This window comes from Dama dama, chromosome 28, assembly GCF_033118175.1.
Source record: "Dama dama isolate Ldn47 chromosome 28, ASM3311817v1, whole genome shotgun sequence".
NCBI classification, from domain to species: domain Eukaryota; kingdom Metazoa; phylum Chordata; class Mammalia; order Artiodactyla; family Cervidae; genus Dama; species Dama dama.
This window is the reverse complement of record NC_083708.1, coordinates 2342459-2368919: the sequence shown is the minus strand read 5'-3', so window position 1 is coordinate 2368919 and position 26461 is coordinate 2342459. Positions and strand designations below refer to the sequence as shown.

The window sequence follows — 26461 nt, the reverse complement described above, 5'->3', positions numbered from 1 at the left end:
AGTTCCGATCTAAGGAGGGAACAAAATCACTCAAGACTTGAGCCCAAGTTTAGTTATGAGCCAGCTGCACAACATAGAGTCAATCAGTTAAACTTTCTGTATTTCTGACTACAAACATGCAGATGTAATTTTTATAATCAAATTCACAAAGTTTGAAACAACGTACATAAAAGTGTTTTGAAAAATACAAAGTACCATGAAAATTGTGTTATTTATTTATTTTTTTATGGGAGATGGTATTATAGAAATCCATGTTACTTAATGGAAATTTTTAAATTTGACTATCTGTGTACCTGATTTAATAAACATTTTCTGTATTCATCACCATCAATTCTATAAGGAATGATGTTGAGTTTTATTTTAAATCAAAATAATGATGGTGAATCTCTTCTGATCACTTGTTTATACATGATCTCATATCAAGCTGTCATTCATGTTAGGGAGCATTTATAAGAATAGTTCAAATAGAGAAAAACTCATTTTTAATGGAAGTAGCAAACCATATAATCATATAAACCATAAATATCTTCAATATTTCAGTGAAGTGATGAAGTATTGATGCTTAGAAAATTGCATATCTATAACACAACTCAATATACAAGCAAACCATTTTTTTTTAAAGTTGAGTAGGATATCATTCTTTCTCTCTGAGCTACTTCATTATTATTCTTTTCTTATTAAATTAATAACATATGCATGTGTAATATACACTATGCTATATTTAAATATGTACTATATACACTAAACACATATAAATTTTAGACTCAGGATTATTAGAATTATCTCTTGAAAAGAGATGTATAGAAACTAGAATCCACTGTTTTACAAGTAAGGATTACAGTTCTTCATTTTAAGTAGCATTTCTTATAGTTAATAAATCTTAATTGGGTAACAAATCAATGATTTCATTAAGATGAACAAAATTTCAGAAATTTAGATTTTATAGAATTTCAAAATATTTTCTGGATAAATATCCAGAAAAGCTCAATACATTAAAGATTTATTAAAACAAATTATTACACAACTTAAAAGCATAAGGAATTATTTCAGAAAAAATAGGTTCACTTTTCTGTGTTAATCATTAAGCATCTTTTCAGTGAAGCAACAGATGACTTTTCTTTTCTTTCTTTTTTTTAATGGTAGTAAGCACATAGGATTTATTAGAGAAAAGGAAAGTACAAAGCTCTCAGCATAGATAGTGAAAGCAGGTAAAGAGTCCCCAAAAAGGCAAGGATTACAGCAGCTTTATATCTTTGCCAGTATTAATCTGTACATTTTTGTTGGCTACTGTCCTTAAAATATGTTATTTCTAACCAATCAGTTTAAAGGTCAAAGTAATTAACAACATCAGAATGACTTAGGCAACAGAATGACTTTTCTTCAATGGCTTAATAATGAACTCTTCTAGGGTTTTCAAATCCTGTCCAAAGGTAGTGTGAATGGGAATAAAATGGAGAAAGAGATACAGGAGTGATTCATATTTGCTTTTTGCCTTTGGGTTTGAGCAATGATGAACTAAATTCAATGTGGCATATGGGTTACTCAATCCATAAGGTATAATATAAAAATGTATCTAAGAGTTGTCATTACTTAAAATTTTCTTTAACATTTATACTTGAAAATCTTGTATTTTATTACTCATTTACTAATTATAACTAATTTTTCAATTCTAAAAATCAAATAATTTAACATAATTGTGTTTGAAGTATAATGTCTTTAGTACTGTTTCTGAAAACCAAAGAATTCTTCTAGGTTTTGTGATACAAAATTAAATGATTCAGAGGTGAAGGGATCAATCAAACAGTAAGACTCATATTCCTTGAATAATTTACTTTTGAATCATGTAAATATATCAGTAGATGCAGGTCTTCCATTTCCAAACCCACCATTACATGTTATTATTAGCAAATCTGAATTTCTTTATGTGATTTCCCTGGTAGCTCAGACAGTAAAGAATTTGCCTATAATGTGGGAGTCTTGGGTTTGATTCCTGGACTTGGAAGATCCCCTGGGAAATGAACTGGCTACCCACTCCTGTATTCTTGCCTGGAGAATTCCATAGACAGAAGAGCCTGGTGGGCAATAGTCCATGGAGTCACAAAGAGTCAAACATGATTGAGCAACTAACACTTTTATTTTTTAACTTTCCACTTTCAAAGCATTCTTAGACCTAAAAGTTTGAAAACTACTGATTTAATGTAATTTTCATTTTAAAATCCATGGACAATATGATTTTCCTTTAATAAAAAGAAAAAGAACTTTCTACATATTCATCTATCCAGGTATCTACCTTCATATCTATGGAAGTGTTCACCAAATATTAATGCTGGTCATTTATTTTTTATTTATGGAAGTGAAGTTGATTTACAAAGCTGTGTTACTTTCAGCTGTACAGCAAACTAATCCAGTTATATTCTATTTCAGATTCTTCTCCCTTGTAAGTTATTAAAAATATTTAATATAGTTCCTTGTGTTATACAATAGGTCCTTGTGGTTTATCTATTTTATATAGTAGTATTTATATGTTATTACCAAATTCCTAATTTATTCCCCCAACTTTTCCCCTTTGGTAAACATAAGTTTATTTTTTATGTCTATGAATCTTTTTCATCTTTGTAAATAAGTTCAATTGTATCAATTTTTTTTTTTTTTTTTAGATTCCACACATAATTGATGCCATATATTTGGCTTTGTCTGCCTTACCTCACTTAGTATGATAATCTGAGTGAAAAAGTTAGCTTAAAACTCAGCATTCAGAAAACTAAGATGATGCCATCTAGTCCCATCACTTCATTGCAAATAGATGGGGAAACAATGGAAACAGTGACAGACTTGAATTTTTTGGGACTCTAAAATCACTACGGATGGTGACAGCAGCCATGAAATTAAAAGATGCTTGCTCCTTGGAAGAAAAGCTATCACCAACCTAGACAGCATATTAAAAAGCAGAGACATTACTTTGCTGATAAAGGTCCATCTAGTCAAAGCTATAATTTTTCCAGTAGTCATGTATGGATGTGGGAGTTGGACTGTAAAGAAAGCTGAGTGCTGAAGAATTGATGCTTTTGAACTGTGGTGTTGAAGACTCTTGAGAGTCCCTTGGACTGCAAGGAGATCCAACCAGTTAATCGTAAAGAAAATCAGTCCTGGATATTCATTGGAAGGACTGATGTTTGCTGAAGCTTCAATACTTTGGCCACTTGATACAAAGATCTAACTCATTGGAAAAGACCCTGATGCTGGACAAGATGGAAAGCAGGAGGAGAAGGGGATGACAGAGGATGAGATGGTTGGATGGCATCACTGACTCAATGAACATGAGTGTGAGCAAGCTCCAGAGTTGGTGATGGACAGGGAAGCCTGGAGTGCTGCAGCCCATGGGGTCACAAAGGGTCGGACACAACTGAGTGACTGAACTGAAATTATATATATACATATACCTGATTTGTCTGTCAATGGACAAATAGGTTAATTCTATGTCTTTGCTATTGTAGTGTTGCAGTGACATTGGGGCATATGTATCTTTTCAAATTGTGATTTTCACTGGATATATGCTCAGGAGTAGGATTGCAATATCATACAATAGCTCTACTTTTAGTTTTGTGAGGAACCTCCATATTGTTCTCCACAGTGACTGTTCTAATTTACATTCTTGCCAACAATGTAGGAGGGTTCTCTTCTCTCTACACACTCTCCAATGTCTAACCACTTCTGACAGTTGTAATTTCAGTTTTTAGTGCACTTTCATGCTTATTTTTTATATTGCTTGAGTAAAAAGTACACAATAAAAGAATTATCTTAAGTGTATATATTCACAAAAATAAGTAAAAGTTAAAGAGAATAGAGCGGGAATACTAGAAAATTTAAATATATACATCCAATAAATATCTGAGAATTCAATAAAAACATCATGAGAATTATTTGCTTTGATAATTTTGGATCAATTGGAAATCAAGAGAAAAAACTTGAAAATTGACCCTTTGTATTAATTGTGGCTGCTGTAACAAATTACCATGACCACGTGGTTTAAAACCACAAAAATATATTCTCTTACAGTTCTGGAGAGCAGAAGCATAAAATGTGTCTTATATGATTAGGATCAAGTTGTTAGCAGGACTGGTTCCTTCTGCAAGCTCCAGAGAAGTTATTTCTTGCCTCTGATGGCTGCTGGCATTTTCTGGCTTGTGACTACATCACTTCAATCTCTGCTTCTATAGTCATATAACCTGTCCACTTCCATCTGTCGAATCTCTCTCTGACTCTCTTTTAAAAGGACACTTTTGAATAATTTTATCACCCAATCAGAATAATCTCCCCATCTCAAGATCTTTAATTTAATCACACCTGCAAAGTCTCTTTGCACCTTTAAATTCACAGATTCCAACTATTAGGACATGAGTGTCTTTTGGAGCCATAATTCAACATACCACAACACTTTATTTCACTTCATACACAAAAGTCAATTCTAAGTAGAGTGTAGATCCTAAATAAAGCTTGTGGAAAATAATAGGAGAGAAAAACTTCATGACATTGGGCAGGCAAAGATATCTTAAAGATGATATAGAAAGGACTAATTATAACCACAAAGAAAACAATTAATAAATTGATTCATGCTAAAATTAAGAATGTATGTTCATCAAAAGTGACCCTCTATAAGAGAACGGCCAGATGGTCTACAGGCTTGGAGAAGTTACCTTCAAGACATACAATTGACAAAGAGCTTGTATGCTCTTTTATCTGTACACACTGTTGTGGTTATTGTTTAGTCACTCAGTTGTATCTGACTCTTTGTGATGCCATGGACTGCAGCACATCAGGCTTCCTTGTCCTTCACCGTCTCCCAGAGCTTGCTCAAATTCATGTCCATTGAGTTGGTGATGCCATCAAACCATCTCCTCCTGCCTTCAATCTTTCCCATCATCAGGGTCTTTTCCAATGGGTTGACTCTTTGGATCAGGTGGCCAAAGTATTGGAGTTTCAGCTTCAGCATTAGTCCTTCCAATGAATATTCTGGGTTGACTGCCTTTAGGCTTGACTGGTTTGACCTCCTTACAGTCAAAAGAACTCTCAAGAGTCTTCTACAACACCACAGTTTGAAAGCATCAGTTCTTCAGCACTCACCTTCAATATGGCCCAAATCAATACATGACTACTGGAAAAACCATGGCTTTGACTATATGGAGCTGTGTCAGCAAAGCTATATCTCTGCTTTTTAACACACTGTCTAGGTTTGTCATAGTTTTTCTTCCAAGGAAGAAGAAATTAAATTTATTTTAATTTCATGACTGCAGTCACCATCTGCAGTGATCTTGGAGACCAACAAAATAATGTCTGTTTCCATTGTTTCCCCATCTATTTGCCATGAATTGATGGGACTTAATGATATGATCTTAGTTTTTTGAATGTTGAGTTTTAAGCCAGTTTTTTCACTCTCTTCTTTAACTTTCATCAAGAGGCTGTTTTGTTCCTCTTCTCTTTCTGCCATAAGTGTGAAGTCATCTGTAATATCTGAGGTTATTGATATTTCTCCTGGCAATCTTAATTCCAGCTTGTGATTCATCCAGCCCAGCAATTCACATGATGTACTCTGGATGTTAGTTAACTAAACAGGGTGACAATATACAGCATTGACATACTCCTCTACCCAATTCTGAACCAGTCTGTTGCTCCATGTCCGGTTCTAACTGTTGCTTCTTGACCTGCATACAGGTTTCTCAGGAGGCTGATAAGGTTGTCTGGTATTCCCATCTCTTGAGGAATAGTCCACAGTTTGTTATGATCCACATAGTCAAAAGCTTTAGCATAGTCAATAAAACAGAAGTAGATGTTTTTCTGGAATTCTCTTGCTTTTTCTATGATCCAAAGGATGTTGGCAATTTGATCTCTTGTTCCTCTGCCTTTTCTAAATCCTGCTTTTACATCTGGAAGTTCTTGGTTCACATACCATTGAAGCCTAACTTGAAAGACTTTGAACATTACCTTACTAGCAAGTAAAATGAGCACAATTATTTGAACATTGTTTGGCATTGCCCTTCTTTGGGACTGGAATAAAAACTGACCTTTTCCAGTTCTGTGGCCACTGCTTCATTTTCCAAATTTGTTGGCATGTTGAGTGCAGCACTTTAATATATGTGTATACATAGTGAAAGAAAGTGAAAGTGCAGCTCAGTTATGTCTGACTCTTTGGGACCCCATGGACTGTAGTCTACCATGCTCCTCCCTCCATGGGATTCTCCAGGAAAGAATACTGGAGTGGGTTGCCATTTCCTTCTCCAGAGGACCTTCCCGACCCAGGGATTGAACCTGGGTCTCCCGCATTGCGGGCAGACGCTTTAACCTCTGAGTCACAGTTAAGTATGGATGTGGAAGTTCTCAAAATATCTTGATTCTTTCTGCTAAGTATAGCATTAGCAGAGATGTATTCATTCCTGTCACAATACAGTAAGTACCCCCCAGCAGTGGCTTGATGTGTTGAGTATTATTTTTAAAATGTTACTTATTGTCCCAGCCAGGCTGAAAGGGCTCGGGAAGGTAGCTGGCCCTGTTGGCCCTTAAAAGGCATACTGAATAGCCTGGCCCCAGCTACCCTAGCCGAGCCGCGCAAAGAAGGATGCTCCTGGCTCTCGTCAGCCTCCCAGGTTTGCTTTCTTTCTTTTCCCGAAGGTGGGCCCTTAGGTTCACCGTCCGGAACCTGCTGCCGCCAGGAAAGCCAAACCCGGAGTGTCCGGAGAGTAACCGGAAGTGCACTCCCAGGCGGAGGGGCGGCGCCGGCTGCAGCCAGGGAGAGGGAAGAATTGAGTATTGTTAATAACTATGGACTGGAGAGCTTTTGGAGCCAAACCGAAGACAGTCTTGAGTCTTTCTTGTTATGGGTTGTAAATACCACATAAAGAATGAGTGCATGTGATGCTGGAAACCTGTAGAGAGGAACTACTCATGACTGAAAGGCTTAAAACAGATGTATCTTTCCAGTTCTTATTGAGAAAATGACTATGAAGAAAATGATGGGTCAGGAAGACCAGTGGAAAACTCCCTAGGAGAGAGCCATAGAAAATGTACACTTCAGAAGAGAGATATAATCAGAGAACTCAAAAAAGGAAATATATCATGTATGCCCTCAGAAGGGTAAAAAGATTTTTATTCATGTGCATGAGATTACTCAAATAGATGATCAGATATACCAGTGCCTTGAACGTGAGCGAAACTTTTGTGAAAACTTAGCTCTTATTATGTGTGGGAGAACCCACACTGGGGAGAAACCGTATAGGTGTGATATGTGTGAGAAAACCTTCATCCAAAGCTCAGATCTTATTTCACATCAGAGGATCCACAGTTATGAGAAACCTTATAAATGTAGCAAATGTGAGAAGAGCTTTTGGCACCACTTAGCCCTTTCAGGACACCAGAGAATGCATGCAGGTAAAAAATTCTATACATGTGATATCTGTGGCAAGAATTTTGGTCAGAGCTCTGATCTGCTTGTCCACCAGCAAAGCCATACAGGTGAGAAACCGTATCTGTGTAGTGAGTGTGATAAATGCTTCAGCCGAAGTACAAACCTCATAAGGAACTGAAGAACTCACACTGGTGAGAAACCGTTTAAGTGTCTGGAGTGTGAAAAAGCTTTTAGTGGGAAATCCGATCTTATAAGCCACAGGAGAACTCATACTGGTGAAAGACCCTACAAATGTAGTAAGTGTGAGAAAAGTTACTGACACCGGTCAGCCTTCATTGTTCATAAAAGAGTACATACTGGGGAGAAGCCCTATAAGTGTGGTGCCTGTGAGAAATGCTTTGGCCAGAAATCAGACCTTATTGTACACCAGAGAGTCCACACAGGTGAGAAGCTGTATAAATGCTTGGAATGTATGAGAAGTTTTACCCAGAGTGCCAACCTCATCAGGCACCAGGCAACTCACACTCACACTTTTAGTTGCCTTGAATGTGAGAAGAGCTTCAGCTGTAGTTCAGACCTTATTGTACATCAAAGAATCCACATGGAAGAGAAACCGCATCAGTGGTCTTCATGTGAAAGTGGCTTCCTCCTAGGCATGGACTTCGTTGCCCAGCAGAGAATGAGAACTCCGACAGAGGAGCTGCATTACAAATACAGTGTCTGTGATAAAAACTTTCACCAGAGCTCAGCCCTTCTTCAACATCAGACAATCCACATCGGTGAAAAACCATATATCTGTAATGTAGCTAAGAAAGGTCTTGAGCTCAGCCCTCCCCATGTATCAGAAGCCTCACAGATGTCTTGACCAGACAAGAAATTATTATACCATAAACAAACAAACAAACAAAGATGTACTTACAATGTAAGAAAACTCATTTAAGATGGAGAACTCAAAGCAAATCTCAGATTTTCCTCAGAGCTCAGACTTTATTGGGGACCAGAAAATCTGCAGTTATAGGAACTTGAGAAATGGTTTGACCAGAGAGCTGTCTTTACAGAACCATATCAATCACTCCAGTGAGAAACCTTACAAATGCCCTGAGTTTTTTGAAAACCTTCAGTCCAAGCTCATGTCTGATCACCCACAAGAGGATTTATACAGGTGGGAAACTTACAAGTTTAGTGAATGTGAGAAAGCTCTCTAGCAATGATCACCTATCCTCATTCCAAGAGAATTCAGATCAGAAGACGATATTTTTTTAATGCCCTGTTAAACAGTGCTTCAGGCAATATGCATGCCTCATTGGACATCAGAAAGCCCCACTGGAAAGAAACCTCAACAGTTGTGGGAAAAAAGCCTCTTAACATAATTGTGCCTTTATTACCTATCAGAGAAGCCATACAGGTGAAAATTTGTGATTTGCCTTGAATGTGGCATTAAGTGGAGAGCCTTCTTGGGTTTGCAGCCCCCCCCCCCCAAAAAAAAAAAAAAAGAAAGAAAATCTGATGAAGGACCTTATGGATTCTCTGAATGAGAAAACTTCTGTCAATGATCAGTTCTTGTACACCAGGGAACTTGTATAAGTGAAAGACCCTATAAATAACCCTAAGTCTGGGGGAGAAAAAAAATCCTTGCAGGAAATCTCTACCTTATTGGGCCCCAAAGAAACTACTCTGGAGAGCATTTTATAGACCTCTATAGAGGTCTAACTGTGAACTGTGTACATTTAACAGGTATGAGAAGAACTGTTTTCATAGTTAGTTGACTCCTGTAGTAGAAATTACTTTTAATGGAGTCGACATGCAAACAGTTTTGTTTAGATACCCAGAAACTTGTTCTGGGAAGAGCTAGGGCAGGTCAGAGTAGGCCTGATAGGTAACTCAGGTAAAGATGCTTTTTTATCTGAACCACTGAATGATCGCTTTACTTTCAGTTTTTAAAATTTGGAACTCCAATAAAAGAAAGGACCGTAATTGAGATAGAAAGTGTGGCATGCATTACTGTTGGGAAAAGAAGTACACTGACTTTGCCTCTGTTGATTTTCTAATTCTTGGGTAGAACGGGGACTAGTGTGTTGATACCAGCATGGGAACCTTCTGCTGGTTGTGAAAAGAACCAAACAGCTAGGGAGTAGTTATCCTAAATCAAAACACTCCCCAGAATTTCCCCTTTGGAGGACCAGCCTCATAATAAGGCAGAATGCTCAGCGTTTTACATGGTGTGAATTGAGGCATGCCCTCAGTCCTCACCCTAAAATATCTTTTGGATTATTACTGGTATTTGCAATTTCAGCTTTAGAGGTTTTTTTTGTTATCAACACAGAAGTGCAAATTCCAGGATGAGCGTTATGATTTTGCTTGTTGCCATATTTTTGTGACTTCATTTATCATGTTTCTTTCAATGGTAAGATACAATCAGTCAACTCCTTGCAAAATGTTTAAGGGAAGGCTGACAGAAAGACTCAAGTCTGAGTTGGCACAGAGTAAAACACATACTGATACATTATTAATGGAGAAACGACTGCTTTTAAGAATCCTGACTGAAGAGCTGGTGTTCCCCCCCGCCCCCCACTCCATCATCCTGTTTATAACAAATCCAAGCCTCATGATATACCTTTCATTTATTTTGGTTTTGCCAAGGAAAGAATACTTTTTTATTTCTGGGGAAAAGACAAGTCACCACAGTATAAAGTGTACATTTGGCTTGTAAAGTAGGGTTCTAAATGCTAGAAGGGAAAAGGAGTTGGCAAATTCATCACAGGTTTCAGGATAAGCACTTATCTCCAATTTAGTATAATTATGATTACCTTTAACATTCTTCAGAAATGGTCTAATCCAGGGATCTATAAATGCATGCTTGTGAGTTGTTTTTTCATTTTTTTGTTTTTTTCCCCTTCCCTCAGGTTAAAAGACATTTAATATAAATACTTAAGAGTCCTCCAGTATTTGGGACTGTAGACTGGTGATAAATACTTGCGGTCCTCTGATTTATCTTAGCAGATCCTGAACTCTAGACAGCATTGGTGTTTGGACTCATGGGGGTGGCCAGCTGCTACACGGCCACCTTGTGTATGGCTCCAAGCTTTGATCTTAATGACAGGTTAGTGACCTTGATAATCTTAGGGTCAGAGGAATAAGTCATAGTGATAAGGAATCTGACTCTAGGCTGTTTTTTTCTTTCTTTTAGAAAACAGATCCTGGAAATTTATTTGATCTGATGTGTTTTGGTAATTTTCTTTAGCTCTTACACCGTAAAAACTAGCTCAGTGTGATAAAACACACGAGATGTATTTGTTTCTCTTCGATGAAAATCATGCCTATCACTAGTATATGTTTGACAGTTGTAATTCTTAAAATAGTATTGGATATATGGCTTGGTGGTGATAAAAATTAGTCCTTAAGGCTGCTTGTTAGTCATTAGAACTTGGAGAAGGGCACAGTTGTAACTTTGGTGGGGCAATAACCTGCCACTTTCAACTAATCTTACTGGTAATTGTCTCTAGTCTTTAAGTAAATTAAGGATGGACCATCCCTCAGTCAAAACTTTGAGGTCTGAGGGCTTTTAACCATGGGGAAAAAAAGGTGTTGGTATTACTTATATAGAATAACCTGAGGTTGGAGAGGACCACTTGGGAGCCTGTAACCAAAACTAGAAGGTAACTTCTGGAATGGAGGGGGGTTCTCTTGAGACAGCGCCAACCTAAATCTACCTCAGGTAAGTAGTTAGAGGAACTTTATCAAGATTTCAGACCAAATAAGACACTTGTATTCAGTCAGTGTATTCCTATGCTTTAATTTTTTTGTTTTCCCTTAATTCTTAAATAAAAACATTGTTCTGAAAAAAATAAATAAATGAATAATAAAATAAAATAAAATGTTACTTATTGTGTAATAGACACCCAAACATAGAAATGATGGAAGGAAGAAAGAAAAGAAAGAAAGGTCTCTGAAAATTGTTTTCCCATTTTTTTTTTCTTCATTTTGGTGGAATAAACTATAAATTAAAGTGAGGTACAATTTAATATCATCCAGTATCAGCTAAATTTTAGAGAAGAATCAATATCTCTGAAAATATCTTGATACAATTAAATAGATTAAAGAAGTGTGTGGATCAGTTGAAATTAAGATCTAGTTCAATCATTCAACAAAATATCTACTGAGTGAAAGGAGTACCACTACTAGTAAATGGAGGGTGGAAAGTAGTTAGTGCTGAACTGAAAAAGGAAAATTCAGTAGAAAAAGTTTCCTATTAAATAGAAATGTCTTTCTGGAACATATCAAATTTTGAAGGTAGTCTTGAAAATAAGTCATGCTTCAGAATTAGGAAATTCCAAAAGAGATAAATGTCTACATACGATGGTCACATCTCAAGAGCATTACTGAACAAAATTTACATGTAGCAGTCAAGAATTTAAAATTCTTCATCAGTATAATAATCTAGTGATAACATTTTCCAAAGTTACTTTTTGTCAGTTAAAGATAACATTTTGTGTCTGATTTTATGTGTTAGATGACACTTGGATGAGTTCATCTGATCATTTGGAATCTTGACTAACCTATGAAGATTCTATAAATCCAATAATCTTTCCCAAGTTTGCATCAATCTGAAAATAAAATCAAAAAAATTGACAGCAATCTGAAAATGGAAACCCCATACAGGCAGGAACAGTATTTTACTCATCTTTAATGTACTTAGCAGGGCATTTGACAGATAGCTCATAAATGTCTGGAGAAGTTGAGAAATGGGAGTGTCTGGGAGGGAAAACTCAGTTGGTGACAAGGTAATAAAGATACCCTAAGGTAATGAAATTGTTATTCATAAATTAGGCATACCCTTTTGCAACACTGTGGAACACTACAGAAGGAAACAAAATTTTCAGAACAATAGACTTACCTCTGATTTCAATCATTTCTCCTACAAAGGCTTGCTGTTGATCACAGAAAAGGAGCCAGATGAGAATATTAATAACATAAAGCCAATTTAAAAGGCATTTCTATTGGTAACTTCATTATTTTATACAGTGTCATCATTGTATATAAACATTGGAACATTCAATTACATACAAAGTAATTTCTAATTTTGATCAAGCTTTCCTGAGGAACTGATTGCATATTTTGCCTTTAACTAATGAAGGCCTTGTCAGGCTGTCCTCAAATAAACTGCTCAAATCCTTAGGTAACCTCAAGTTGAAAGCGTTCTGTAAAAAAATTTAAATTACCAACAATCCCACTACTGGGCATATATTCTAAGAAAGCCATAATTGAAAAAGTCACACATACCCCATTGTTCATTGCAGCACTATTTACAATAGGTAGGACATGGAAACAACTTAGATGCCCATCAACAGATGACTGGATAAACAAGCCGTGGTACAGTGGAATATTACTCAGCCATATAAAGAAACACATCTGAGTCAATGCTAATGATATGGATGAATATAGTCTATTATATAAAGTAAGCCAGAAAGATAAAAAGACATATCATATATTAGCACATATATATGAAATCTAGAAAGATGATACTGATGAATCTATTTGCAGAGCAGCAATGGAGATGATGACATAGAGAACAGACTTGTGGACAGAGAGGGATAGGAGATGGTGGGAGGAATGGAGAGAGTAACAAGGAAACATATGCACTACCATATGTAAAATAGATGGGCTTCCCCAGGGGCTCAGTGGTAAAGAATCCACCTGTAATATAGAAGATGCAAGAGATGCAGGTTCAATCCCTGGGACAGGATGATCCCCTGGAGGAGGTCATGGCAACACATTCCAGTATTCTTGCCTACAGAATGCCATGGACAGAGGAGCCTGGCAGGCTACAGTCCTTAGGGTCACAAAGAGTCTGACACAACTAAAGCGACTGAGTATGCATGCATGTAAAATAGATAACCAGTGGGAATTTTCTGTATGACTCAGGGACCTCAAACCGGTGTTCTGTGACAACCTACGGAATGGGATAGGGTAGGGGATGGGATGGAGTGGGTGGTGGGAGGGAGATTCAAGAGGAAGGAGGCATATGTATAACTATAGTTGATTCCTTTTGATGTATTGCAGAAACCAACACAATATTATAAAGCAATTATTCTTCAATTAAAAATAAATTTAAAAAATTGCTGACACATTTAGTGAAAAAAAGTGGAAAACAGTCATATTTATTGATGCAAATATTTAACTCTGATTTGTCTTGTCAGCAATATCCTGAAAGACCTCAGAGTGAAGATAGTTTCATTAAAGGCTAACACTAGGTCTATATTATATATTATACATTACACATTATAGTATTTAAATTTACACAATTTATATAATTTTAAAACATTATATAAATTTAAATAAATTAGTTAAAATAAATTAACTGAAATTAATTTTCAAAATTTTGAGTGCCCATTTGCCCTCTCAATATTTACTAGTTCTTGTTTCTCTCTCTCTCTCTTTTTTGTTTTTCCTATGTCTTCTGGGTTTCTTCCTCTGTTTTTAATTTTATTTATTTATGTAGTAAATGGCTTCTATTATATTTGTAGTACTATACCAAGCTTCTGGAGTTCAGTGGTAAGCCAAATCAGACAAAATCCCAATTCCTATATGTAAAAATTTTATTGAAGGACATTGACAAACAATCACACTAAGGAGGAAATAATTAAAACTTGAGATGTGTTATATATATATATATATATATATATATATATATATATATATAGTGCAAGAAAAACAAAGCAGCCTGGCTTAGGCTAAAGAGTAAAAGGAAACTCTCTGAAAAATGGGTAGAGGTGAACTTGGTAAACATAAACAAGCAGAAACAGTCAAAGCCGTAGTGTATGGATTCCAGGCAGTGGGAAGAGTGTAAGGAAAGAACCTTTGGTGGAAAAAGTATACTAAGTCATCCAATAGGCTAAGGCTTAAGGAACAGAGGTGTAGAGGAGGATGGCTGAGGGTAGTGGGGTGAAGACTGAGGGGTATCAGATGGCAAACCCTGTACGGTCTTATTAACTGTAGGGAGTGATTTAAGGGTGGGGGGGGTAATTAGATGGCTGCTATATGTCCAGATAAAACATATGGTGGCTTGGACTAGGCTGGTATCATAGAAAAATCAACATATTTAAAGCATAATTACAGTTGGTGACCAAGATGACAGAGTGGGAAGACTCTGAGTTCACCTCCTCCCACTGGCACACCAAAATTCCAATGAATTACTAAACAACTGTGGAGAAGAAAGACAAGAAGAAAAGCAGAAAAGATCATCTACTACTAAGGATATGAAAAATCACAAGAAAATGGGTAGGAGGCACAGAGTCATGATACAGTTAATACCCATACCCATGGGTGGGCAGTTCAAAAACAAGAGGATAATTACAACTGCAGAGGCTCTTCCCAAAGAACAGAGGTCTGAGCCCCACATCAGGTTCCCCAGCCTAGGAGTCCTACACTGGGAAAACAAGTCCTAGGAATATTTGGCTTTGAAAACCAGCAAGGCTTATGTATAGGAGAGTCAGAAAACTGTGGGAAATAGAAACTCCATTCTTAAATGTGCACACAAAATTTAACACATTGTAGGACCCAAGGCAATAGAAGTGATTTGAGAGGAGGCTGGGTCAGACCCATCTGTTTATTTTAGTGAGCTTCCTGGAGGAGACTGGCACCCACCATGGAAACATAAATACTGGTGGCAGTAATTTTGGAGAGTTTGTTCTACCATAAGGACATTGATCCTGGCAAGTGCGTTTTGGAATCCTCTTTCTAGGGCTTTTCTGATAGCTCAGTTGGTAAAGAATCCACCTGCAATGCAGGAGACCCTAGTTCCATTCCCGGGTTGGAAGATCCACTGGAGAAGGGAAAGGCTACCCACTCCAGTATTCTGGCCTGGAGAATTCCATGGCCTGTATAGTCCATGGGGTGGCAAAGAGTCAGGCATGACTGAGTGACTGTCACTTTTCTAGCTTATTGGTGTTAGAACCTAGATGGGGCCACCAGCCTATTGGGGCCAGTATTAGAATGCTTCAGCCAAGCCGCTGGTCTTACAGGGACACAGCCCCATGCACCAGCAGGCCAACATCAGCCCTGGGATCCCATGGACCCCCTATGCCAGCTGCCTTGGGATCTGGCCTTACCCACTAACAGACTGACACATGATACAAGACACCCCAATCCCTAAAGTCAGTCATGTCAGGAACCAGCCTCTTCCACCAGCAAGCTGACACCAGCTCTGAGAGATATAACATACAACACCACAGATACACAAAGTCTCATAAAAGAGCACTATGAACAATTCTACACTAAATAAATGGAAAATCTAAAAGAAGTGAATAAATTCCCAGAAACAAATAATCTCCCAAAGCTGAATAAGGAAGAAATAAAAAATATAAACAGACCAATTACTAGTAATAAAATTTAATCAGTAGTTAAAAACCTCCTAGCAAATAAGAATTCAGAATGAGACAGTTTCACAGGTAAATTTTACCAAATATTTAAAGAAGATTTAAAGCCTATCTTTGAATTTTTCCAAAACATTAAAGAAGAAAGAGTTTTTCCAAACTCATTATACAAGGCCAGAATCACCCTGTTACCAAAATAAAACAAAGACAACACACAGAAAAGAAAATCACAAGCCACTATCACTGATGAAAATAGACAAAAAAACTTCTCAACAAAACACTAGCAAACTAAATACAATATATTAAAAGGACCATATAAGACAGTCAAGTGGGATATATCTCAGGGATACAAGGATGGCTCGGTACCTGCAAGTCAATCAATGTGATGCACCCCATGAATAAATTGACCAAAAAAAAAAAAAAAAATTAAAAAAGATCACATGATCATTTCAATCTCAATAGAGGCAGAACAAGTTTTTGACAAAATTCAACTGCTATTTGTGATAAAACTCTCAACAAGGTAGGTATAGATGGAACACACCTCAAAGATATTATAAAGATCATATATGATGAATCTACCTCATACTCAGTGGTGAAAAGATAAAAACATTTCCTCTAACATCAAGACAAGGATGCTTATTTTCACCAGTTTTATTCAACATTGCACTGAGAGTCCCAGCCACAGCAATCAGATAAGAAAAATAAAGGAATCCAAATTAGAGAAGGAAGAATTAAAACAGTCACTATTAGCAGATGGCATGATACTTTAAATAGAAAGTCCTATAGACACCACCAAAAAGCAAGTAAAACTCATCAATGAATTAGGTAAAGTTGTAGGATACAAAATTAATACACAGAAGTCTGTTGCATTTCTATACTCTAAAAAAACTATAGAAAGAGAAATTAAGAAAACAATCATAAAGGGGAGGAGAACAAATGGCAGAAGAGTAGGTGGACATGGAGTACATGTCTCTCCCCAGATACATCAGGAATACACCTTCAGACCCAGAAGTGTCTGCAGAACACCAGGTGAGTGTGGACAGGAGGACCTGACCAGTGGAAAAGAATATATAGAACCATGCAAAACTTGGTAGGATGAAGGAACTAGGGGAAAAAACAGGGGTGCTATTAGGACTGGACCTGCCATCAGCAGGTGGGGGAATTGAAGCAGGGGTCCGATCCCCACAGTGGAGCAACTGTCTGAGTCAGAGGAGAAACATCTAAGGCTGAGAGTGAAACAGCTGACCTGTGGCAGCCTGAATGGAAAGTGAATTAGACAGTCCTTGCTGCAGCCAAAACTATGCCAGGCAGGAACACAGGTCTCCTGGAAGGGGCATCAACTGGGAGCTGGAGTTTAGGGATTGTGAAGCAATCCCAGGGCGAGGGCTGCTGTGGACTGCAGAGAGACAGATTGAGGGGATGTGAGGGAAGAGATCGTGGTGGGAAATGTCTGTGGAGGAAAGCCAGGCAGCCATGGAAGCAAGGAGATACTGCTGAGTCATGCATAGTGGGTGGAGCCATCACCATAACCTCTCTCCCCGCACAAACCAGCATCAGCGGCTGAACAGTAGAGAGGCTGGCCCATCAAATGACTGAAGCACTGAACTACAGAGCAAGACCCCACTCAGGGTGCCCCTTTAAGTGACTGATACACCAATCTACAAAACAGGACCCCAGTCAGGGGGATCCCTCCATGTGTCTGATGCGCTGAACAACAGAAAAGGACCCCAAGCAAGGGATCCCTAAGTGCCTAAATGGGCAGAGCTATGGAGAAAGGCTGGCCAAATAGGCCTTCTGATCGCCAGCTATAAGAGACTTGAAAGAAGACTCTGATAAGTCCACAACTCCTGCCTCGGAGGCAGTTTGTGTCCCTGGACACTTGGCACCACCAGGGTCCACGCAAGCTAAGCAGCTGCACCACTTCCACATCTTCCCCTCCAGGGCAGCCGTAGGAGCTAAACTCCAGTGTATGACCCACATGCAGAGGTGGAACTAAAACCACAATTGAAACCCAGGGGCATTGTGCCTAAGGAAGAAGACCCAAAACCTTCCCACTAGCTGTACAAGCTACAGATTAAATTCACACGATCAACTAAGCAGACTCTGTGTCCATGGAATATATAAAAGGCCATTGAGAGCTCCCACAAAAGAAAACACACTAGCTCTGATAGCTGTGGACATTGGAGGCAAGAACACCCAGGAGTAGGAACAGATTAGAATCTGAGCAGCCACCATAGCAGGTCCAGAGATCAGCACGGTGTTGCAGGGCATTCTAGAGAGATAAGGTGTACTGTGACTCCCAGAGAGGGAAAGGACCCTGACAACAGTGACTCAAGAAAAACATTTATTACTCTTATTTTTTGAGGTGTCCTGTAGATTCTTTGGTGTTCCCCCCCCCCCCCTTTTCCCCTCTCTGCTGTTGTTGTCGATTTTATTTGCACTAAGAAATCCAATTAAACTTTGAGTTTGTTCTTTTTTCTTTTTTCTCAGTCACATTTTTTTATTGTTGTCATAAACCTCTGGCTCTACATTGGGCTTTTGCAGTTCTGTGGAGTTTTCCTCTTTTTTTTTTTTTTTTCTTTTCTTTTTTTAATTTTATTTTTTAATCTATTATTATTTTTTTCTATATTTATTCCTTTGTTTGCTTTTCCTAGTGTTCTTTTCCCTTTGCAGGTAATCTTTAACATATATAAATCTTCTTTATTTACCTCTATTTATCTTTACATATCTATTCTTTCTTTCTTTTCTTTCTCTCCTTTCCTCTTAACATATTTGTTAGTTTTATTTTCATTGTTTTATTACCCAACTGGCACCTTGCTTTAGTCTTGTTTTCCAGTCTGTGTTTTAATTGGTTTTGTTCTGTAGATATAGTTTTTGGTTTCCTCTGTTCACCAGGTCAATCTATTGTACTTAATTTTTGTTGAACTGTTTTGATTTTGCTTATGGGTTTAAATGTATATGTGTATATCCAGTAACACATTCCATTGTTGTTACAAACCTCTGCCTCTACATTGCACTTTTGCAGTTCTGTGGAGTTTTCCTTTTTAATCCCTTTTTTCTTTCTTCTTCCATTTTTTCTTTTCATTTTTTAATAATTTTAATTTTTAATATTTTTAAATCTATTCTATTTTTCCCTATATTTATTCCTTCATTTGCCTTTCCTATTGTTCTTTTCCCCTTGCAGTTAATCTTTAATGATATAAATTTTCTTCATCTGTCTCCATTTAACTTTGCATATCTGTTCTTTCCTTCTTTTCTTTCCTCTCAACATGTTTGTTAGTTTTGTTTTCATTGCTTTATTCCCCACTTGGCACCTTGCTTTAGTTTTGTTTATCAGTTTGTGCTTTAATTAGTTTTGTTCTCAACTGGCAAATATATATATATATATATATATATATATATATATATATATATTACATATATATATATATATATATTTTATTTTCTTTGTTCACTAGATCAATCTACTATATTTTTGTTGGGCTGTTTCCACTTTGCTCACGGGTGTATATGAATGTGCATATATTCCATTATTAAATTATTATTTGCCTGGTTTTGCAACTGCCATTTGTCTCTTTGTTCATCTTTGGTTTCTCATTTTTGGATATTTGTTTTACTCTCCCTTAATACCATAGCAAACCACTTGTGGAATCTTTGTATCTAACCAGCGATCAAACTCTGAGCCTTTGGAGTGAGAGCACTGACGCCAAGACCCTAGACTACCAGAGAACTAACACTCAGTTCAGTTCAGTTCAGTTCAGTCGCTCAGTCGTGTCCAACTCTTTGCGACCCCATGAACCGCAGCGCACCAGGCCTCCCTTTCCATCACCAACTCCTGGAGTCCACCCAAACCCATGTCCATTGAGTCGGTGATGCCATCCAATCATCTCATCCTCTGTTTTCCCCTTCCCCTCCTGCCCCCAAACCCTCCCAGCATCAGAGTTTTTTCCAATGAGTCAACTCTTTGCATGAGGTGGCCAAAGTATTGGAGTTTCAGCTTCAATATCAGTCCTTCCAATGAACATCCAGGACTGATTTCCTTTAGGATGGACTGGTTGGATCTCCTTGCAGTCCAAGGGACTCTCAAGAGTCTTCTCCAACACCACAGTTCAAAAGCATCAATTTTTCGGCACTCAGCTTTCTTCGCAGTCCAACTCTCACATGCAGACATGATCACTGGAAAAACCATAGCCTTGACCAGACGGACCTTTGTTGGCAAGGTAATGTCTCTGCTTTTTAATATGCTATCTAGGTTGGTCATCACTTTCCTTTCAAGAAGTAAGCGTCTTTTAATTTCATGGCTGTAGTCACCATCTGCAGTGATTTTGGAGCCCAGAAAAATAAAGTCTGAAACTGTTTCCACTCTCTCCCGATCTATTTCCCATGAGGTGATGGGACCAGATGCCATGATCTTAGTTTTCTGAATTTTAAGCTTTAAGCCAACTTTTTCACCCTCCTCTTTCACTTTCTTCAAGAGGCTTTTTAGTTCCTCTTCACTTTCTGCCATAAGGGTGGTGTCATCTGCATATCTGAGCTGACTCTAGGGACTATCAAATAGTGAGAACTCACACAAATGAAACCACTTGAATACAAGACCCAGCATCACTCAACCACCAGTAGCACCCTGTGCAGGACGACTCATCTAAACAGCAAACAAAACAAAATTACAAACCCAATCATCAGCAGACAGGAGTACCACCTCACTCAACCTTGTTCATCAGAGGAAAAACAAACAAACAAACAAACAAAAACTCAGCACAAATCTCACCCAATATGAAGCTCACACAAACCACTGGGCCAAACTTAGGAGGACAGAAACCAAAAGGAAGAAAGAATTCAACCATCTTCAAGGAAATAATTCGACTTTCACTGAAGCCTAGGAAAAGGAGAATTCAAACACAATAACTTTTAAAAAAGAAAAGAAAAGGCAGAGAAATACTGCAAAAGTGAAGGAACAAACTAGAAACAAGAAGTCTAACTAAATGAAGAGTAAATAGGAAAATTACCTGAAAAACTATTCAGAATAATGATAGTAAAGATGATCATTTGAAAACAAAATGGAGAAAATACAAGAATCAATTAGCAAAGACCTAGAAGAATTAAAAAATAAATATACAGAGACAAATTCTGGGGCCTGGTGCACTGGGAAGACCCAGAGGGATTGGGTAGAGAGGGAGGTGGGAGGGGGGATCGGGATGGGGAATGCATGTAAACCCATGGCTGATTCATGTCAATGTATGACAAGACCCACTACAATATTGTAAAGTAATTAGCCTCCAACTAATAAAAATAAATGAAAAAAAAATCAATGAAATTAAAAATACTCTAAAAGGAATCAATAGTAGAATATCTGAAGTAAAAGAACGAATCAGTGAGCTGGAAGATAAAATGGTAGAAATAACTTCTGATGAGCAGAATAAAGTAAAAAGAATGAAAAGAGCTGAGGACAGTCTCAGAGACCTCTGGGACAATAGCAAGTGCACCAACATTTGAATTATAGGGGTCCCAGAAGAAGAAGTGAAAAAGAAAGGGTATGAGAAAATTTTTGCAGAGATTATATTTGGAAATTTTCCCAACATGGAAAAGGAGTTCGTCAATCAAGTCCAAGAGGCACAAAGAGTCCTAAACAGGATAAACCCAAGAAGAAACAAGTCAAGACACATACTAATCAAACTAACAAAGACTAAACACAAAGAAACAATATTAAAAGCAGCAAGGAAGAAGCAACAAGTAAGATACAAGGGAAATCCCATACACTTCACAGCTGATCTTTCAGCAGAGACACTGCAGGCCAGAAGAGAATGGCAGGATCTATTTAAAGTACTGAAGGGGAAAAATCTACAATGAAAATTACTGTACCCAGCAAGGATCTCAATGAAAATTGATGGAAAAATCAAAAGCTTTCCAGGCAAGCAAAAGTTAAGAGAATTCAGTACCACCAAATCAACTTTATAACAAATATTAAAGGGATTTATATAGTCAAGAAATACAAGAGAAGAAAAAAGATCTACAAAATCAACCCCAAACAATTAGAAAATCACAATAGGAACATGTATATCAATAATTACTTTAAATGTAAATGGGCTAAATGTTCCAACCAAAAGATACAGACTAGATGAAAGGGTAAAAAAAACAGGACCCATATATATGCTGTTTACAAGAAACCCACTTCAGGCCTCAAGGTACACATAGACTGAAACTAAGAGGATGGAAAAGTATATTCCATGCAAATGGGAAGCAAAAGAAAGCTGGAGTAGCAATCCTTATATCAGACAAAATAGATCACAAGAGATAAGGAAGGACACTATATAATGATCAAAGGATCAATCCAAAAGGAAGACATAACAGTTGTAAATATCTATTACCTAATATAGGAGCACCTCAGTACATAAGACAAACACTAACAGATGTAAAAGGAGAAATTGACGTAACACAATAACAGTAGGAGACTTTAACACCCCACTCACACCAATGGACAGATCATCAAAACAGAAAATTAATAAGGAAACACAAGTCTTAAACGATACATTAGATGAGATGGATCTCATTGATATCTTCAGGACATTCCATCCAAATGCAGAAAAATATACCTTCTTCTCAAGTTCACATGGAACATTCTCTAGGATAGACAACATCTTGGGTCACAAATAAAACCTCAGTAAATTTAATAAAATTAAAATTGTATCAAACATCTTCTACCACCACAATGCTATGAGACTAGATATCAATTACAAGGAAATAATAAATAAATAAACTTCAAGAAACACAAACACATGGATATAAAATAGCATGCTTCTAAGTAACCAACAGATTACTGAAGAAATCAGTAGGGAAATTAGACAATTTCTAGAAAAAAAAAAATACAATGAAAATATGACAACTCAAAACCTATGGGATGCAGCAAAAACAGTTCTAAGAAGGAAGTTTATTGCAATAAAAGAAAAACATCGAATAGACAACCTGATTTATATCTAAACCAACTGGAAAAAGAAGAAGAATTAAAAAAAAAAAAAATTAGTAGAAGGAAAGAAATCATAAAGCTCCGAGCAGAAAGAAATGAAAGAAGGGATAGTAAAGATTAATAAAACTAAAAGCTGGTTCTTTGAGAAGATAAACAAAATTGACAAACCCTTAGCCAGACACATCAAGAAAAAAAAGAGAAGAATCAAATCATCAAATTTAGAAATGAAAAGAGAGAGGTTACAACAGACAATGCAGAAATACAAAGGATTATAAGAGACTATTATGATCAAATATATGGCAATAAAATAGATAACCTGGAAGAAATGGACAGATTCTTAGAAAAGTTCAATCTTCCAAGATTAAATCAGGAAGAAACAGAAATTATGAATAACCAACTATAAGCACTGAAATTGAAGCTGTGATCAAAAATCTCCCAAAAAACAAAAGCCCAGGACCAGATGGGTTCACAGGAGAATTCGATCAAACATTTAGAGAAGAGTTAACGCCTATCCTTCTAAAACTCTTTCAAAAATTTTCAGAAGAAAGAACACTTCCAAACTCATTCTATGAAGCCACCATCACCCTGATACCAAAACCAAAGACAACACTAAAAAAGAAAACTGCAAGCCAATATCACTGATGAACATAAATGCAAAAATCCTCAACAAAATTTTAGCAAACAGAATTCAGCAACACATCAAAACTCATACACCATGATCAAGTTTGGTTTATTCCATGGATGCACGGGTTTTTTTTTAATATATGCAAATCAATCAATGTGATACACCATATTAACAAATTGAAAGATAAAAACCATATGATCATCTCAAAAGATGCAGAAAAAGCCTTTGGCAAAATTCAGCACCTATTTATGATTCAAACTCTTCAAAAAATGGGCATAGAAGGAACTTACCTCAACATAGTAAAGGCCATATATGATAAGCCTGCAGCAAACTTTATTCTCAATGGTGAGAAAGTGAAAGCATTACCCCTAAAATCAGGAACAAGACAAGGGAGTCCACTCTCACCACTATTATTCAGCATAGTTCTGGAGTCCTATCTACAGCAATCAGAAGAGAAAAAGAAACAAAAAGAATACAGATCAGAAAAGAAGTAAAGCTATCACTGTTTACAAAGGACATGATACTGTACATAGGAAACCCTAAAGATGCTATCAGAGAATTACTAGAGCTAATCAGTGACTTTAGCAGTTTCAGGATACAAAATCAATACACAGAAATCACTGCATTTCTATATACTAATAATGAAAAATCAGAAAGATAAATTAAGGAATCAATCCCATTCACCATTGCAACAAAAAGAATTAAATATCTAGGAATAAACTTACCTAAGGAGACAAAAGAACTGTACACAGAAAATTATAAGACAATAATGAAAGAAATCAAAGATGACATAAACAGATGGAGACATATTCCATATTCCTGGGTAGGAAGAATCAATATTGTGAGAATAACTATACTACCAAATGCAATCTACAGATTTAATGCTATCCCTATCAAATTGCCAATGACATTTTTCACAGAACTGGAAAAAAATTTCACATTCTTATGGAAACACAAAAGACCCTAAATAGCCAAAGTAGTCTTGAGAAAGAAGAATGGAGCTGGAGGAATCAACCTGCCTGCCCTCAGATTATACTACAAAGCTAAAATCATCAAGACAGTCTGATACTGGCACAAAAACAGAAATATAGATCAATGGAGCAGGATAGAAAGTCCAGAAATAAACTCATGCACCTATGGGTACCTTATTTTTTACAAAGAGGGCAAGAATATACAATAGGGCAAAGACAGCCTCTTCAATAAATTGTGCTGGGAAAACTGGGCAACCACATGTAAAAGAATGAAAGTAGAACACTTCCTAACACCATACACAAAGATAAGCTCAAAATAATTTAAAGACCTAAATGTAAAACTAAAAACTATAAAACTCTTAGAGGAAAATATAGGCAGAACACTCAATGACATAAATCAAAACAAGATCCTCTATGACCCACATCCTAGATTAACAGAAATAAAAACAAAAGTAAGCAAGTGGGCCCTGATTAAACTTAAAAGCTTTTGCACAGCAAAGGAAACTACAACCCTCAGAAAGAGGAAAGGAAAAGCAAAGAAAAGACAATCCTCAGAATGGGAGAAAATAATAGCAAATGAAACAACTGACAAAGGATTAATTTCCAAAATATACAAGCAACTCATACAAATCAATACGAGAAAAATAAACAACCCAATCAAAAGGTGGGAAAAAGACCTTAACAGACATTTCTTCAAAGAAGGCACGCATACAGATGGCTAACAAATACATGAAAAAATGCTGAACATCACTCATTATTAGAGAAATGCAAATCAAAACTACAATGAAATATCACCTCACACCAGTCAGAATGGCCATCATCAAAAAGTCTACAAACAATAAATGCTGGAGGGGGTGTGGAGAAAAGGGAACACTCTTGCACTGTTGGTGGGAATGTAAATTGATACAGCCAGTATGGAAGATGGTATGGTGATTCCTTAAAAAACTAGGAATAAAACCACCATATCACCCAGCAATCCCACTCCTAGGCATATACCCTGAGGAAACCAAATTGAAAGAGACACATGTATCCCACTGTTCATTGCAGCGTCATTTACAATAGCTAGAACATGGAAGCAACCTAGATCTCCATCGACAGATGAATGGATAAAGAAGTAGTGGTATATATAAGCAATGGAATATTACTCAGCTACAGAAGGAATGCATTTGAGTCAGTTCTAATGAGGTGGATGAACCTAGAACCTATTATACTGAGTGAAGTGAGTCAGAAAGAGAAAGATAAATACTGTATTCTAACACATATACACATAATCTAGAAAAATGGTACTGAAGAAATTATTTACAGGGCAACAATAGAGAAACAGACATAGAGAATAGACTTATGGACATGGGGAGAGGGGAGGGGAGGATGAGATGCATGAAAAGAGTAACATGGAAACTTACATGACCATATGTAAAATAGATAGCCAATGGGAATTTGCTGTATGGCTCAGGAAACTCAAACAGAGGCTCTGTATCAACTTAGAGGGGTGGGGTGGGGAGGGAGATGGGAGGGAGTTTCAAAAGGGAGGGGATATATGTATATCTATGTCTGATTCATGTTGAGGTTTGACAGAAAACAGCATAATTCTGTAAAGCAATTATTCTTCAATAAAAAGTAAATTGATTTAAAACCAAAAAAAAAAAAGAAAACAATTACACTTAATCACATCAAAAAAGGATAAAAATACCTAAGATAAATCTAATTATGGAGAGAAAATATTTATACTTGAACTATAAGACACTGAAAGATGTACTGTGTCCATGGTTTAGAAGATTTAAAGTAATCACTCTACCCAAGGCTATTTAAATGTTCAGTGCATTTCCTGCCAAAACACCAGTGACACTTTATAGAACTAAGGCAAAGAATTCTAAAATGTGTATGGAAACACAAAAGAACCCAAATATCCAAAACAATCCTGAAGAAAAGGAATGTAACTGGAAGTATCTAGCTGCATGATTTCAAACTTGTACTAACAAATATGTAATAACAAAACTAGTATAATCAGAACAGTACATTACTGGCACCAAAACAAACCAACAAATGAAACTAATGGGACAGAAGAGAAAGCCCAGGAATGAACCTAAGCTTATCTGGTTATTTAATCTACAACAAAAGAGACAAAAATATACAATG

General features: G+C 36.9%; 1 pseudogene; it reads left to right on the top strand.

The window, feature by feature from the left end:
- The first annotated feature begins 6991 nt into the window (after positions 1-6991).
- Positions 6992-8261, top strand: LOC133048107 (zinc finger protein 322-like; annotated as a pseudogene).
- The last annotated feature ends 18200 nt before the right edge of the window (positions 8262-26461 follow it).